The 17,322-nt window shown below is 43.7% G+C and overlaps 1 protein-coding gene across 11 annotated transcripts in view; it reads left to right on the forward strand.

Annotated features, from left to right (window-relative positions):
* CTBP1 (C-terminal binding protein 1) overlaps nucleotides 1–17,322 on the forward strand; it is a 2,306,313-nt gene that overhangs the window by 2,187,563 nt on the left and 101,428 nt on the right. The gene's annotated exons all lie outside the window — the stretch shown is intronic.

Consider the following 17,322-nt stretch of genomic DNA (forward strand, 5'->3'; position numbering starts at 1 on the left):
GCATATATGCCGTCTGGCCACATATGAAGTAAGAATGGCGAGAAGCTCTAAATGAAGATTTACCTTGATCACTATATTCTACTATAGTAACGCATTGGCTATGGCCCATATGTATGGAACCAACTTTTCTCACACATAATTCACCCTTAACTGGAAATACTGACATAGTGGGCAGAATTAGTTCAACTTCGGATTTGACATTCAAAATCATAAGATTAGGCGTAAAATTACCTAATTTATACACTTCATTTTCTAAATCAGTTCCTGTTCTACTGGGGTGACCCTCCTTATTGGGGTGACAGACTTTGAATAAAACTATATTCAGATTTCCCCATATCCAGTGTTGTTGATAAACTGCTGTGTCTGGGTCTATGGAATTTAATAAACTAAACCATGCTCCACAGGAGCCATTGTGTGTGAACGGATGTGGAAAGAAAGGCAGAACTCCTTTGGTATTCTGATAGGGAGGGAGTCGGCCACACACCCAACAATTGGTGGCATTACTAGTCTGATGGAAATGATGTAACATACTAATGAATGTGTTATTGCGCAGCGCAAGTCTATAGGACAACTCATGTGGCGGTAGGTCTCTAAAAGAATGTTCTCCAGTTATATTGAAAGCACGTTTAGAAACAGGATAATACATATGCAACAATATACTTGCAGTAACTATTAAAAAACTCAAGAAAAACAAAATTAATAAAGTCACAATACAGTGGCTACGCAGTGATTTACAATAAGCATGTCGTTTCATTATGATTCTGGACTCTACATTATTCAGACCTAAGGGATACATGTCGGGACAGATTCAACCGCTTCACCTTGGAGAGGACTTAAACAATCAAATCGTCCGACAGTTTAGATCTGGACCTGAGTTTCTGTTTATAGAGTTCGGTGCTACTGGCCTCAGCCAAAGGTAGCTTTGAGTCAATGGGGGAAGACACACGGGGAGTACTGTTTGTGTCAGGAGGAAGTCCATGAAATTTTTTTATATGGCTGGAATGCACCCAGCCTTTCCTCCCTTCGATCTTCACAGCTGTTCTGGTCGTCAGCAGGACCAACTTAGGAAGCCTCCACCTTGGCTCCAGTTGGGTTTTCCGATCAAAATTCCTGACGAGAACATAATCGCCGGGAATTACGTCATGAGGTTTCACCTCGGTGTTGTCAGGAAAAGCTGCGACTACCTGTGAACGACAAGATTGTAGTGCAGACATCAAGGAAGCCAGGTAATCTGTCAGCATATTACAGTCAACATCAGTTATTTTACGGGGTATAGGCGTCCCCCACATATTCGGTGGCCTACCAAAGATCACCTCATAAGGCGATAGCCCTGTTCGAGAGTGTGCTACCATCCTCATGTAAAATAGCGCAACTGGTAAGGCTACTATCCAGTCCACACCCTTTTCCTGACATATTTTAGACAATCTGATTTTTAAAAGTTGATTATGTCGTTCCACGAGACCTGCTGCCTCGGGGTGTCGGACACAGTGGAATTTCCACTGATATCCCAACAAGAGTGAGACATGTTTCATTAATTCGGATGAGAAAGGCTGACCGTTATCTGAATATACAACACGTGGTAAACCGCACCGTGGGAAGAATTCTCTAATTAGCTGCTTGGCAGTAGTCGGGGCAGTGTAATCTGATACGGGATACGCCTCTGTCCAACGGGAGAGAGCGCAGACAACTACGAGAACATATTTGAATCCTCGACAACGTTCCATCTGAATATAATCCATCTGGAGGACTTCAAAAGGATGGTCAGGAGGCTGAAATCCACCCTGCTCTACGGGAACACTCTTTCCTGGATTAAACTGACAACATATCATACAGGTACGAACTTTTTGTTTAGCTGCTGCTCGTAAATGTTTATTTGAACCAAATGTGCTGAATGCTGTCTAGCATAGCCTTCTCTCCTAAATGTGCTGGACTGTGAACTGTAGCTATAATGGCTTGAACCATGGAATCAGGGAGAAACCATACAGATTTCTCCTTCGTCATCCATCCTTGATCTGTCTGGATCCCTCCTAGTTCAGTCCACTTCTTTATTTCTTCTGCTGTGGCATGTGTCTGTATGTCAATTACGTCAAGTGCGGGGTCCTTAATTGTCATACACTGTGTTGGTGTCTGAACTATTGGCTTTGTCATGTCTAATGTGCGATTCTGAGCAGTCTGTTTAGCTGTTTTGTCAGCTAAATCATTGCCTTGAGAAATGGTATCAGTAACCTTCGTGTGTGCTTTACATTTCATAATCGATATAGCAGTGGGTAGATGTATTGCGTCTAACAAAGCATGAATGAGGGGTCCGTGCTGAATGTGGGCACCATGGGAGGTTAAATAACCTCTCTCTCGCCACAGCACGCCGAAGTCGTGTACAACTCCGAATGCATAACGTGAGTCAGTGTATACATTAACTTTCTTATTTGTGGCTTGAATACAGGCTTGTGTTAGAGCAATAAGTTCTGCTGCTTGGGCTGACAAAGTATCTATACAATTTGTTTCAATAACTTCAGTGTCTGTTGTGACTGCATACGCGGCCACTAAGTCTCCTGTACTTGCTCTCATGCACGATCCGTCTACATACAACGTCAGGTCTGGATCTAACAATGGAACGTCTGTCAAGTCTTGTCTAGGTTTCGTCTTTATTTCAATGATTTCAACACAATCATGAGCTAGTGGGTCTGTTCCAATTACAGGTAATAGTGTAGCAGGATTCAATGTATTACACCGTCGGATCTCTATGTGTGGTTGAAACAATGTCAGTTCATAACCGGTAAGTCTTGCTATGGTCAAGTGTTGTGTTTGTGTTCGGTTCACAAGAACCTCTACTGCATGTGGTACTTGTACTGTCAATGGGTGTCCTAATACTATGGCATCGCTTTGTCTGATTGCTAAAGCTGTCGCTGCCACTGATTTCAGGCATGCAGGCAAAGCCTGAGCTACGGGATCTAATGTACTGGAAAAATAAGCACATGGCTTGCGTGATCCTGCTTGATCCTGAGTGAGTACTGACAAGGCAGTACCTTCGCGTTCTGTAACAAAAAGTGTAAAATGTTTGCTATAACATGGTGTTGCTAAAACAGGTGCTTGACATAAAGCTTCCTTTAGGCTTTCAAAAGCTTGTGTATGTTCCTGAGTCCAAGGGAGAACAGTCGATGTGGCTGCCTCCTGTGTGGTTAACTGAATGAGTGGTTTTGCTAGAAATGCGTACTGAGGGATCCACTGCCTACAATATGAAGTGAGGCCTATGAAAGCCCGCACCTCCTTCTGTGTCTGGGGTATTGACATGTTAGCAATTAACTGGATGCGATCTGGTGTAAGCTGCCTTCCCTCCTTGGACAGCGAGTGACCAAGATAAATAACTCGCTGAACACAGAATTGCAGCTTAGAAGGGGACACCTTGTGCCCCTTGTCGGCTAGGAAATGTAAAACTGTCAGAGAAGCCTTTTCACATTCTGGCTCGCTTCTTGCGGTGATCAGCAGATCATCGACATATTGAAGCAGTGCAGTATTGACTGGCATGTGGATACTGTCAAGTTCTCGTTTCAGTGCTTGGCTGTAGATGCTGGGGCTTTCTGTAAATCCTTGGGGAGCGCGTGAGAATTTAAAGCTGCGCCCATTTAAACTGAATCCGAACAAGTATTGGCTTTCCGGATCTATTGGGACGCTGAAAAAAGCATTCTTGAGATCAATTACAGTAAAAAATGTTGCTTCGGAATCAATTGCTGTCAACAATGATGATATATCAGGGACCACAGGGAATTGTGGTACAATACACTTGTTTAGTTCACGCAAATCAATAACCAATCGGTATACTGGTGGGGCAGTAGGGTCAGTTCGTTTAAGAATCGGAATTATCGGTGAATTACATATATTGGAGTCTGTTTCTATAACTACTCCCTGGGCAATCAGCTCATCAATGATTTTCAGCAAAGCCACTACAGCATCATGCGGTAACTTGTATTGTCGCATTCGTGGTAGTACCACTCCTGCTTTCAATGTAACTCGATAGGGTGTAATGTTCATGCAGCCAACATCCGTAGGGCCTTGTGCCCATAGATGTACTGGTAAAGTCTGTAGTCGGGGATCCATGTCTCTAGACACATAGTGACCTTTAAAATCCCGCAAAAACAACCTTACTCCTTCCGGAGAACAACATATTATGGCTCCTAGTGCTTTCAGAGTTTTAATTCCTAACAGATTTTCTGGGCATGATTTAGTAAGCAATAAATCTGTAGTTCGTGTCAAAGGTCCTATCGTAAGTGGTAGAGGCTGTGATACTTCATTAACAATAGGTTTTCCCGAAAAACCAAGGGAAACATTTTGAGAGCCTGAGAGGGGTGCCCCTGGAACTTCACTACGTTTTATAGTTGTTCGACTTGCCCCTGTATCGAGTAAGAATTTTCTATCTTGACCTAATAATTCACTATGTACATAAGGTCCTTCTTGATCTACAGGAATCTCGATAAGCGGTAAGTCAACTTCCCTCTCTAGGCTGGTTCATGCGTAATGCTGATATTCAGGGTATTCATACTGTGCAGTCTGATACATTTGTCGTGTTGTTGTTTGTGTGGCAGGAGCAGGCAACGGTGGTGCAGCTGGCACAAACTGTATGGGTTGCTGTGAGGCTGGCATGGACTGTTGCTGAACTGGCATGGACTGTCCATGCTGCATAGCTCCTTGTTCATTCTGATCTTGTCTAACTAATCGTGGTCTCTCTTTTGCAATACCCGTAGCTATATTACGTTTCAGGACTGGACAATCATGTACATAATGGCCTAGTTGTTTACAGTAATTGCAGGTTCCTTTTACAGGAACTGCAGAATCACCAGAATGTGTCACACCCTTTTTGTGACCATCTGCTGGTACTGTCTGAGAAACTAGCATTTTCATTTTTGTATCCTTCATGCGTCTATGCTCGTGTTCTTGTTCATCCCTAATTCTATTGTGATGATACTGTAACATTTGTAGCATTTGCGACGGAGTGTTACTTTGCCAGGTACTCTCGAATTTCAATATTCTATTCTTCACTGGGGGCAATGCATTTTCCACTAATTTTGTCACAAATAGATGTGGATATGAGTCACTACTTGCTTTTATACCACTATTTATACCAAAACATTTTTCAAATCGAGCATAATAATCGCTTGTGTCTTCATCTTGCTTTTGTTTGCAGGCTGTGATTGCACCCCAATCTTCCTTTTTTGTAGTTAATAAACGTGGCAGTACCTGTACTAGTAAACCTGGTAACAGTTTAACTTTATCCCCGAGCCCCGAACCTGCAGTTCGGCTCCTTTCTTCCTCTGCTAATGCTGTCCAGTCTATCTTTTGGTCTCCTACTTCCCACTCTTTTTCTTTCAGTTTTTCATAAATGCCAGCAGGCAAAAGCACCTTTAATATCGTCATAATATCAGGAAAGGTGTACTCTCCCATCAGTAACATGTCTTTAATTTCTCGGTGGAAACCCGCTGGGTCTTTGTCATGACTAGGTACTACTTTCTTCATTTCTAATAATTCCATTTTTGATATGGGTGTGTAAACAAATACACGGTGAAACTCATTGTCTTCGCCTTTTATTGGGTGCACTTCTCGTAAAGGATTTTGTCTATCCATATAGTACGGCGTTCTTTCTCTGTGGGGCAGCGAGAGAGAATCCGGACTTACAAAAAGGACATACTGTTTACGTGACACTAATATCTCTTTAATTAGCTTATTACTAGAACCTCTCCATCTGTTTGTGAGTAGTTCCGTTAATATATCAGGTAAAGGACCAGGGTCAGCATGTTGGCACTTATATAATATGAGGAGTTGCTGAATCATATAGATTCCAGCTAAGCGTTGTTCATCTGTACTGAGATTGAGAAACGTGTGTGCTACGGTCTCATCACCGTATTTTTCAGGACTGTCAATCCAGTGAACGGCTGATCTGGCTAATTCTTGCTCATCCATGGAATCGAGGAGGTGGTAACCCCTTCGTTCTCGTAGTATCTTATCTGCGGCTTGAAACGAATGTTCAGGAGACTTCAGATTTATTACAGGCGTCGGATACGTTCTGCTGTTTTTTTTGGGCATACAGAATGTATTGGATCAGGAAAACATCTAGTATTTTCACAGGATCTTCCTCTGCCTACATAGGCTATGGTCTCTGACTGTCTTGCGGAATTCCCTGATTCGGACACTTCATCTTGCTCAAACTCGTCTGTTCCCAATCTTTCTTCATGAATACGCTCTATTTCTTTACGTATTTTTCGGCACATGGCTATTATACAATTTTGCTTATCGTGTCTCCCTTCTGATATATTCTGACTCCATCTTGTAAGAATAAGCATTGCATTCGGGTCTACCCCCGGACGATCTTGATTTCTGATCATACAGTTTATGAGGAAACGTAACAGTTCCCCCTGTATCTCTACTTTCTGGAATTCCATAGCTCTGTTAATACATCCTGGATCTCGTCCTGTTTGAACAAAATGATATATGTTGTCTAGATGCGTAGTCATCCCTGGTAACCTCGCTAAATACTCTGCGGCTCGCCTGATACGTAATGATGCCAGGACCATTTCGTCCTCTTTACCAACCACCGGGTCATATCTACAATTTACAAGGAGTTCCTTAAGCGTACGTTCACTTACGAATTTAGGTGTACGTGAATGTGCTGACTCTTGAAAGACAAGTTTATTTATTCTAGGTGGTGTAAAAGTACTGCTAGCACCTCCCGTGGCCCTATCTGGGGCGTCGGGTGTGAATGGGTTCGTTGAACGTGACACAGCAACTATGGGTGTCGATACCTCTGTAGAGTCGACTGCGGAGACAGATGCGGAAACAGATGTGCTTGCCGACGCTTGTGTCGGAACTTGCTGTTGCACGGGGACAGATACCTGATCCTGACGTTGAACCCCTCCGCCAGACGGTCTATGTGGTGTGGCGTTAGCATACTCGGGAGCTGCGTCATCTAGATATGAGGAAAGAAAAACATCTTCTGCGGTTCTGGGAAGCCCCTTTGGATGTACCTTAATTGGAAATAATGGGGGTGGCAAGTCTTTTGGTATCTCTGGAGCAGCCTTAGGTAATCCTTCGGCTAGTAGGGGATACATACCATTCATAAGAGCATTTCTTTGTCTATTTACTTGTTCTGATCTCACTCGGATACCTTCCTCAATTAATAGATTTTCTTGAACTTTATTTGAACTTTCTTTACTCCTCTCTTCTTGTCTACGTGCTTTTTCTGTTCGTCTATGAGATTCTTTACGCCATAACTCAACAGCGTCTTTCTGTGACTGTCTGACCTTTCTTTTCCATAACTCTTCCTCCACTTTCATGATGCACTCTGCATCCCAGGTTCCCGCTATGGGCCACCTTTGACTTTCCGGTAATCCCTTGGTATAATCTACCCATAGGTCAAGAAACAATATGGCATCTAAGCCATGTTTATGGTACATAAAATGCCCTGGAGTGTCCCTAGGAGGAATAGGAACTGCTTCTTCAAGCACCCCTTTTCTGGTAGTAATCTGTCTTAACTTCGAGAAGAGCGGCATATTTACAACTGATCTGATACTTACTCTTGAATTTTCTTAATACGAAAAACACAATAAATGAACAGTGAACAATGAACAGTCATTCATACTACAATATTTTGAACACTTTAAACATTAAACATTAAACATTGTAACAATGATCGACAATGATGACAGTCTGCCTAACTAATCACCACGCTGAATTCTTGACAATAACTGAATTCTTCGGAATACTTGATATACTGCTAAACAGTACATATACACTGCTAAACAGTGCAGACCGGATTTGTGTACCCAAATCCGTCTTGACCGGCACAACCTATGTGCGCGTCAACACGCCTCCCCGGCGATGGTACTCACCGAGTAGCTCCTTGAAACGGAAGGCCTCAGAGAATGGACAGGACTCGATGACTGCGGACAGCGGACCCTCTGGACATCGGGATTTCGGAAAACCTGGTGGGCCTCTGTATACCTCGGATCTTGCTCTCTCAGCTAGGCTCTGGTCGGGATACTTCGCACTTCTCACCGCCTCGTCTGGGTTGATCGCAGCCTCAGTCGCACCCGCTTGACCGGAGGGAGCTTACAGGAAATCCTGCTGGTACGCGTTTATGGTCCGTCCAGCTGTGGCAGGAGACCGGGCCTGCAACGCACCGCCGGCGCGTGAGATGAGAAAGTGTCCCTGTTCGGGCGCCATTTTGTGGTAAATAAAATACCGGACTGAATTTCATACGGAATCCTAAAATAAAGTAAAATAGCTCAAAATAACAAGAGGCAGAATCCGTGGTATAAGAGGTTTTCTAAATGGGCTTTATTCCATTCAAAATGGCCGACTCGAGTCGCGGCCTTCAGGTTCCGTCACCACGAGGGTTCAGGAAGTGAAGTACAATAATTTATTGACAGAGATGTATTTTTATAATAAGTGCATTACAATGAAACGAATGTAGAAGGCGTAACATTTGATAAGAAGAGTGACAAAACAGGTACGTAATCGAAACTAGGCGTAATAAGGAATAAAAGAAACATGATTGGTTTGCATTATCAGACATAGGTGGATCTATAAGATAATACTTGGCATAGATGCGCGCGCAGCAGCATGACGTGTAATTGACGTGCAACTAGGGGGTGAAGGGGACTTGACATTTAGCTCTACATGTGGAGACGAGAAGTCTGGGGGGTCAAGTCAACCTAATCCCAAATCATATCTACCATCCTATGTTTGGAGAACTATGTTATCCACAAGGAAGGACTCTCGGACAGAATCTATTCTATACTAACTGTGTGTGCGTGTACAAGCGTCTAAGTGTCTATATGAGATGCGAGGGGCAGAAAACTTTCCATGGCAGCAGGGCTATGAATCACTTGCAGGAGGACGGAAAGGCTGAGTCCTTGCTTGTGAGCTAAAGGAAATGTTTACCTAAATCACTAGACAGGAATGCATCGGCTGAAGAGCAAAATAGATAATTCGAAGGTGAAATACAACTTCTTGGCAGGCAGGCGAAAAACTGGCCGAGGCAGACATTGTTAGCTGCACAGGGAGTAGGACAAAGTTCATGGATACAGATGCGAGCTCAAACTGAAGCTGTCAGAGACAGAGAGCAGGGAAAGGCTTTGAGGACAGAATCGGGCCTACTTGCCTGAACTGTAAAAATGGAGTAACTTAGCCATATAAAGTCGGTGGCCTTTCATACTTAGGAATCGAATATCCAGCCCATTGATGGCGGATCTGACAGAGAACATGTCGACGGTAGACACACATATGTTTGCGTCTTAGAAACTGGAACTGGAGGGAACATACATGTACTTGTAACATGCATATAGAACCGTTGGGGTCCAAGATAGGGGACATAACTGATCAGGAAAATCCACATTTCCACACACCCCCCCGGTTTTCAATTTGTTTTGTAAACATTTACTCAGTGGAGCAATTGGTACTGATATGTCAAACAAGAAGCTTAGGATTTGGAAGCAAGCTATAAGGAAATAGTGCAGCATAAAAGGATATAACAAGGTCCATTGTATTCCACCCAAAGTTACTTGGTGTGGAGATATTGGGTGTGACTACCTTCACTTTTGTTTTCCTTGAGTTTAATGTGACCTGCATCAATGAGTTGTTGATGATGTGCGTTCTGGGATTCAACCTGGGAGGCATTGTTTTTTATGTCATCTTCGCAGTATATAGCTAGGGATTCTTAAGACTGCGAGGAGCAAATGTGGAAAACAAAATATGAGGCTGTGGTGAATCTTATTTCATCCTGCAAACAAGACTCAAGACTGAGAGGAGTAATGATTTGCGTGCCATCATGAATGACTTGAGCTTGCAGTAGGCTATTGTTGGAAAGTGGATTATTGGTAGGGGCAAATGTAGGTCTGCCACTGGCACTAACGCCACTAACACAGTATAGGTCTCAGTATAGGTCTTAGAAAATTATTCCCATGCTCAACCCTTGTTAACAAGGCTGTGATCAGGCAGGCTTAACTTCAAAGACAGGTATGTAAAGCAATTAAAAACACCAATTCAGTAAATAATCAAGACACAACACAAAATAGAATTCCAACACCGCTTTATAAACATAGGACATTTTTCTATCTTTTAAATGACACCAAAACGAAATAAATCCACTGTAGCGGTGTAAAGATTAGTCACTTTCTAGTGCTTTTAAACCAATAGTGCCCCTTTTAGTCATTTCGTTGCCTCTGACAGGGGCACATTCACCTTTAGCAATTGTTCTGGAGGATCTCTCACCAGTCTTGTGCAGCCCCCTCCAGCAGGATGGTTCCTGTTAGAACTCCTTCCTGAAGTAGTTCTTGCGGGTCCCAAAGTATCCAACACACAATCCAAGGTTCTGGAATCTCCAAGAGGGTCCTTGAAAGTGTGAGACTTCAATTCCCACAATCTACTGGAACAAAACCGTTACAAATCCACTGGTAGTACTCAAGGCTGAGGATTCTTGTGGCGATATTCCAGGTAAGCTCTGTTAACCTGTAGCTTGCAGCGAGTCCACTCTTTAGTCCTTTTGAAGCAGGTTTGATCCACAGGGCTGTAGTTTCAAATGGTGCAAAAAGGCACAATCTTCAGAGTGCAAGCCATTAGGAAATGCACATCAAACTTCCAGCATGGCCCGTCTTGCTTTCTTAAGTTTCAAGCAGCAGATCTGAGAGGCACCGCCCCTCTCAGATACGTATTCAATGTTCGCTGGGGTCAAGCAGGAGAGCACTCTCGTCCAATGAGCTGCAGGGTTCCACCCAAAGGTCTAACCACTTCCTGCAGAGTGTGGCAAAATGCTAACCCAGAAACCACTAGTCTTCCAAAATTCAATATGTCAGAATGTTCAGCAGGGAGAGAAGAGCTGTCTAAACACACCCCTAGGATGGCTAATTTCCATAGTCTCTCCCCCTTGCATATGCTCATTCCTTCCTTAATCCTAGCATCCTGTGGCAGGTGAACAGGGTAAGGTTGTAAATGACACTGAGTTCCTACCCTTCTCTTGAAGTCCATGGTTTACGACTCCACCCCCTTCTCTGGCATTCCTATGCCCAGCAACCTCTCCTCCCCGAGAGGCTTCCTAACCCCAGGGGTCATTTATCACCTCTTCAAAGCAGCCAGGCTCACCTACTTATCTTTGACCAATCAGGGCAGAGCAGTGCAGGTTGAATTTTGGCTTACAGACAAAAGAAATCTTATAACTTCTTGTCTGTACATTTTACAATAAATTCAACAATACCATCTTGTTGGATTTATCATTACCATTCTACTGAGTCCTTTAATCCTAGTTTTATGGTTTTTCTTTCTCCAGTTATTAACTAATAACCTTTTCCAATGTTAACTTATGGCATGGGATTTGCAATGGGAAAAGTGACTTGGGCCATTTTTCCAGCACCAGGGCTTATAAAAACATTTTATAAGTATGCTACATATATCTACAGGACCCCCACCCCAGGAAACCTAGGGGAGACTTTAGGGGTTCTGAATATGTAAACGTATTGCAGATCCTACCTCCACAGTGCTCCTACCACCAAAGTCGATTTTGGGCAGCACTTTATCACAATGTGGGGAGTGAAATGTGCAATTTCACTTTACCCAGGGCATATAAAACTCATTTTATAAGGGTCCCCTTATAGATACCTGACCTCCCGCCCATGGGACACCCAGGGGAGATCCTGGGGGTACCTAATATGCCCAAATATTGTGGTTTAACAATTTTAAGTGCCCCAAACACAAAAGTTGAGTTTGGGAACAATTTACTTTTTAAAAGCAGTCCTGTAGCACAGAGCGACTTTAAAAAAGACCTCAGGCTTCAGCAGTGCACACATACAAGTGCAGAAAAGGCCACTGGCCTGTAAACTGCCAAGTACTATTAATATACTAGGGACTGATAGGTAGTTTCAATTTCCGTGCCCTATTATGTACTACGGCCCTATGGGGTAGGTCATACCAATCACAGGGGTACCCCAACCCTTAGTGTACCCTACTGTATGTATGTGTTTTCACTGTATTCTAAGTGTTTTGAGCATATCGCTGGCCCAGGGCCTGGTTAGGCAGAGCCCATGGCCAGTCAGAGGCAGTTACCACCATTACCAGTCAGCAAACATTTGGGGGGTGCCCAGGGCACAGTATGACTTGGCAACAGCTATCAATATGCTGTTTCAGGTCTAAAGAATTAAGCCCCTGAAACTTATCATCTGCAGCTACTTTCAGGTCATACAGGACTCGGACCAGGATATACTTCATTCCTGGGGCTGTACCAAAGTCTGCCTTAAAAGCACCCAGCATTTCTGTCCTGGGTCTTGTAAGGGATTGGTGACTCTGAGTGTTAAGCTGAATACATCTGTTTGGAAAAAGCACGTCATATGTTTCCAAGTATGTTTTTGTGTCTTACCAGTGAGTTGCTGCAGTTTGGTTCATAACAGTGTTCATGGTAAATTTCAGTGTGGAGTGGTCCTGGCTGTATCATGACTGGAGTCCTGATCTGAAAGACGTGCCTGCCCCAGTGGCAGCAGAGTCCATTAAAAACGTCCAAGCATTTTTGCATGACTATGTTCAGGTAACTGGTTTAGAAGTCAGAGAGTGATGGGAAAGGCATCTCTGAGACTGAGAAAGTGGTGATGCATTAATCGTACAAGGCTACAGGGGCTAGCTTTTCAGCCACCACAGTATTGTCTGGTGAGGAAATGCATGTTAGCTGTTCAGAGAGATTTGGGGGAATGCTGGGTGATAGAAAATGTGTTGACTCCCACAGATTCTGGAACCTGTTTGTTTTTACCCAAACTTTAAGGATTGCAAGGGCTTCTGGGTAAGAAACCCTTGTGAGAGTCACACAACGCACACTATTATGGACTTTTCTGGTTGTCTAGTTTTCAGAAATTTGTAGGTTTGGTAGGTTTCCCTAGGTGGCAGCCGATCATAGCCTCAAAATCCACAAGTACCCACATTACAAAAACAAAAGTTGGTTTGGAATGGGAAAAAAGATTGTCTGTGTTGCGTTTTGAGTAGTAACTTATTGCTGCCACTAGGCCCACCCTCAAAAAGCTTGGGTTCCATTTTTATGTGGCGCCGTGAGAACGCTGAGTGGTTGACAATTTGTGGATCGATGCAGATTCCAGAAATTAGTTTTTCGAAATGTAAATAGATCTGTGATCTTAGCCATTTACGCAAAGGTTGAAGTTTGCAGGGCAATGTTCATAAGTGAGTGGGATCAATTCAAGTTAGACCAAGCTGAACACTTATTGGTGTTCAGTTCTCAAAAATGCGAGCGGTTGTTACTGTTCCTTTGAAGTGAAACCACCACTTACACAGGTTGGTTTTGACACCTCCAGAAGTGATAGCTTTAAAGAGCAAATGCTAATACCAGTATCAGAATATTGAACCCAAGTCTGCTGAAGGAGAGCCGTACAGTCACATCACGCACCAGCCATTTTACTGTCCATTCACACACCAAACTCAGACTTACATATTGCCAGCCACTGGCCCAATGTAGCACAGCAGTACACTCACATCAAAATACCACCACCATTCAAGAGCTGTTCACATTCATACACCACAGGACGGGGTCACCAATCAACCAACCTTTCATCCAGTTATCAAGCATCTTGCCCACAAACACACCATGGACAAACCTCTACATATATGGCTGACATGTTGTCGGTTGGTGCCTCAGCAAGCTTCACAAAATCACAAATTAAAATAAGCATGGACTAAGTTTTTGCTACACGTCCAATATCTGCCTCCCTCAACGTTCTGAGCAATACTGGAGGCATACTAAGTGAACCTTTACTAACTGCTCCCATGAGAGCCATATGAGGCTCAGGAAGACGTGTCTTTCATGCACTTTTAGCACACTCGCTGTGCTAAATCCAACTTTTTCCATTATGTAAATCTGAGTTAGGGGGGTGTCTCAGGGCCTAGACTCCTCAAACTGAGTGAGCATATCTACCTTTGAAACTAAAGTAAATGTGCTGGGGAAGACTATCCTAAGTTCCCTAAAGAGCACGTTCAAAACTGCCAAGAACATTAGTTTTGGTGCACAGGGTACTCGGTGACAGTGCGATGTATATCCTGGCCACCATTATGTGCCTGTAATGTGCTGGTCATACTGAGAATGGAACATCTACAACGTACTGACCGAGGATAATCAAGGCGAGCAAGCCACAAATATGATCCATTTGTGCAGTGTTGGATGCAGAGTTCTGTGTAATGTTATATGTATTTGTAAAGCGCACCCGGGAAAGTATACTTCCCCCGACGTAGGAGCAGTCTGCGCTGATGTATAAACTTGTCTACTTGAAGAGCCAAGTCTTCAGCTTTTTGTGGAATTGAAGAATTTCAGAGGTGGCTCCTATGTGTAGGATCCAGTCATTCCTGGCTTTCAGAGCAAGGTAGAAGGCACGACTGCCAGTTCTGGAGCTGCGTATGAGTTGGATGTATGCCAGTAGAAGTCAGATTGAGCAGAGTTGTCAGGAAGGTTTTTGAAATCTGAGGCAGTTGTTGGGGTATGTGTGGCCAGGGTTGTGTAAGGCATTGTCTGTGCGCATGAGGTGTTGGGAGAGAGCTCACTTGTGAATGGAGAACCGTGGTATCTCTTTGAGGTGCGGGGTGATGTATGTGCCTGGTTGAGGTTGAGGGTGAGCCTGGCTCCTGCTTTCTAAATGCTTTGGAGCCATCTGGTTAGTTGAGTGAGAGAGTCATTGAGTACCCGGGTGAGTACTTGGCCAAATTGGTTGTGTCCTTTGGTGCAAATGGTGACCGCATGTGTATCTCTACTACGGTTTACTACCTGCCTGCTATATATGTAATATCCCTATGAAAGCATACCTTGTCTAAGCTTTTCCTACCTGTTCATATTTCTGTCCCCTTCAAAGTCCTGACTAATCCTGTACACTTGTCCAGTGAGCCTTTGCGAACACCTTCAGTAGCAGCTACCTGAGGATCAAGATGTTTTTCGTGCTCCTTTAGCGTACTGACTGTGCTAAATCCTACTCTCTCCAGGTAGTGAATGCAGGTTAAGAGGGGGTGTCCGAGGATGCCTCAGGCATAAATTCCTTGAACTGACTGAGCATATCTACTTTGCTGGGGAAGACTGTCCTAAGTTCCTTAACAGCACTTCAAATACTACTAAAGACTTTAGGTTTTGCCATACAGGGTACTCTGTGACAATGTGGCCTATATTCTGTCCACTGTTATGTGCAGTGCAGTCACTGTGATGCACTTACCATGTTCTGACGGCAGATAAAGGTGTGAAGCAGGCCATATGCAAGATTTTCTCAACTGAACAAAATTATTTGAAAGGCTGTTTGCCTAGTAGTGGCCCATGGAAGGTATGTATGCTTGCACAGCCATTAAAAGTTGTATGCTGGAACAGTCCCACCTCAGTCAATTTCCCGAAAATTCACTTTCATATGATACAACATAAAGTAAGCTGGAGAACAGAGGCCTCGCTGAGATGGGCACTGGGGGCAGAAACGCAGTCTCCTGTCTCTCTCCTTGCCTAGAGCACACTCCGCAATGGCGACATGGTTGAGTCTTTCTCGCTCTTGCAGGAATCCGGTAGACAAATTGCCGATCATGCAGCCTTGATACATCCTCCACAGCAAATGAAGTAAAAGCTACTACTTCTGCAGGAGTAAGTCTTTTAATGACAGTCAACTGAAAGTCAAGGAAAAGTATTGATCTTCCTGTGGTTGTCTGGCAGTAAACAACACAGGCATTGTATGTTGCCAACTGGATCAGGTGGGTGAACAGCTCATGATACCATATGTGTGTTTTAAGACTTGCATTGTGTGGCTGAAGTACCAGGTCAGTCTTATTTACTCTGCCCATATTTTGTTGCAATCAAGTATACATTAAACTTTGGCCAACTGCGCCAAACCTTGACTGACAAGTGCTTTCATCATGGATTGTAGTGAGCACATATACATCCCACCTATCGGAGAATATGAATGCGAACAGTACTTTGAAATGCAGCGCAGTGCTGTGGGATTTTTGGAGCTTTTGACAAACCTGCTCCTGCGTTAATCTTTGAGAAATTGGACAGTACTGCAAGCTACAGTGGCTGCTTTGTGCAGCTTGCTAAACAGGTTTACTCTCATATAGAAGTTGCCCACATACATGTTATAATCTTTATGAAGGAGTGGTTGAACAAGCTCCCCTACAGTCTTTCCTGTGATCCTAGCATGAAAGGGCAACCTATATGATGTAGAGCTCAGTCCTTCCCTGTATACACTCTCAGGTTGTATACATAACCAGTAGGGCTCTCAACAGCATGTACATCTTGATGCCATAATGAGCTCTCTTGATCGGTATGTACTGCCTTAACAGTAGTTGCCCTTTGTAAAAGGTCAAGGACTCATCAGTGACAATATTTATTTTAGTAGTTTAAATCTCTGGAAACCTGTCAGACAGATGTTTCACGACAGGCCGAATGTTAAACAACCTGTAATGGTCTGGATGGCCCTGGGGCAATGCAGCAGGATTATCATTGAACTAGAGCGTGCACTACAATAGCAAAAAAACAATCTCTGCTCATGACTGGTGCGATGCTGGGTTTTACCAAAATCATGTGAGTAGTCCAGTAGGACTCTAGACTTTGTGCACTATTCCCCTTTTGAGCACAAGGCCCACCAATTTCTTCAACTTCCCAAGTGAAATGGAAGTCCACTGTTGCTCCATCGAATGAGGCCCAAGAGTGCCTCCATGCCCAATCATCTCCCCCCTCCCCTCCTCAAAATGTTCTGCACACAATTTGTTTGGTGCAAAATTTCCTCAAAGTCCACACCCAGAAAGAGATAGACTTAGTCAATAGGCAAAAAAGTTTCTGTATTAACTTTACATCCAGCGTCTGCAGTGAATGGGGGGATTTTGGTGCTGCACTAAATTGGGGTCTGCCAAGAGAGCGCTCGGTCTGTGGTTACCGTCGCACATGCCTGCTGAATGGGTTGGTCTGTCCTGCTACTGTCTCTCCGCTGTACAAGATTGTGCTTGCGAAGGAACATCACAACAGCAATGACCATGTTCCTCAGAATCACTGGAAGACAAGTTATTGGCTGGAACTCCAATAACTGAAAAAACAGATTTTGCTCTATTTACCTCTCTCTCGGATGGTGTCTTCGTATCTGATTCTGCCTCCCTTCTAAAACACTTTGTCCTACGTAGAAGGTAGAGATATGAGTCCAAACCAGCGGGTGAGTGTGTGCGTCTGAAAGATGTGTGTGACAAAGTATAAAAGCAAAAAAGCACTAGCATATCGATGCTGCGATCTAGTGAACACAAAGTATTACTTCAAGTTACTACACATGCAATAGCACAACATACTTC

This window comes from Triturus cristatus, chromosome 2_2 (assembly GCF_964204655.1).
Source record: "Triturus cristatus chromosome 2_2, aTriCri1.1, whole genome shotgun sequence".
Classification (NCBI taxonomy): domain Eukaryota; kingdom Metazoa; phylum Chordata; class Amphibia; order Caudata; family Salamandridae; genus Triturus; species Triturus cristatus.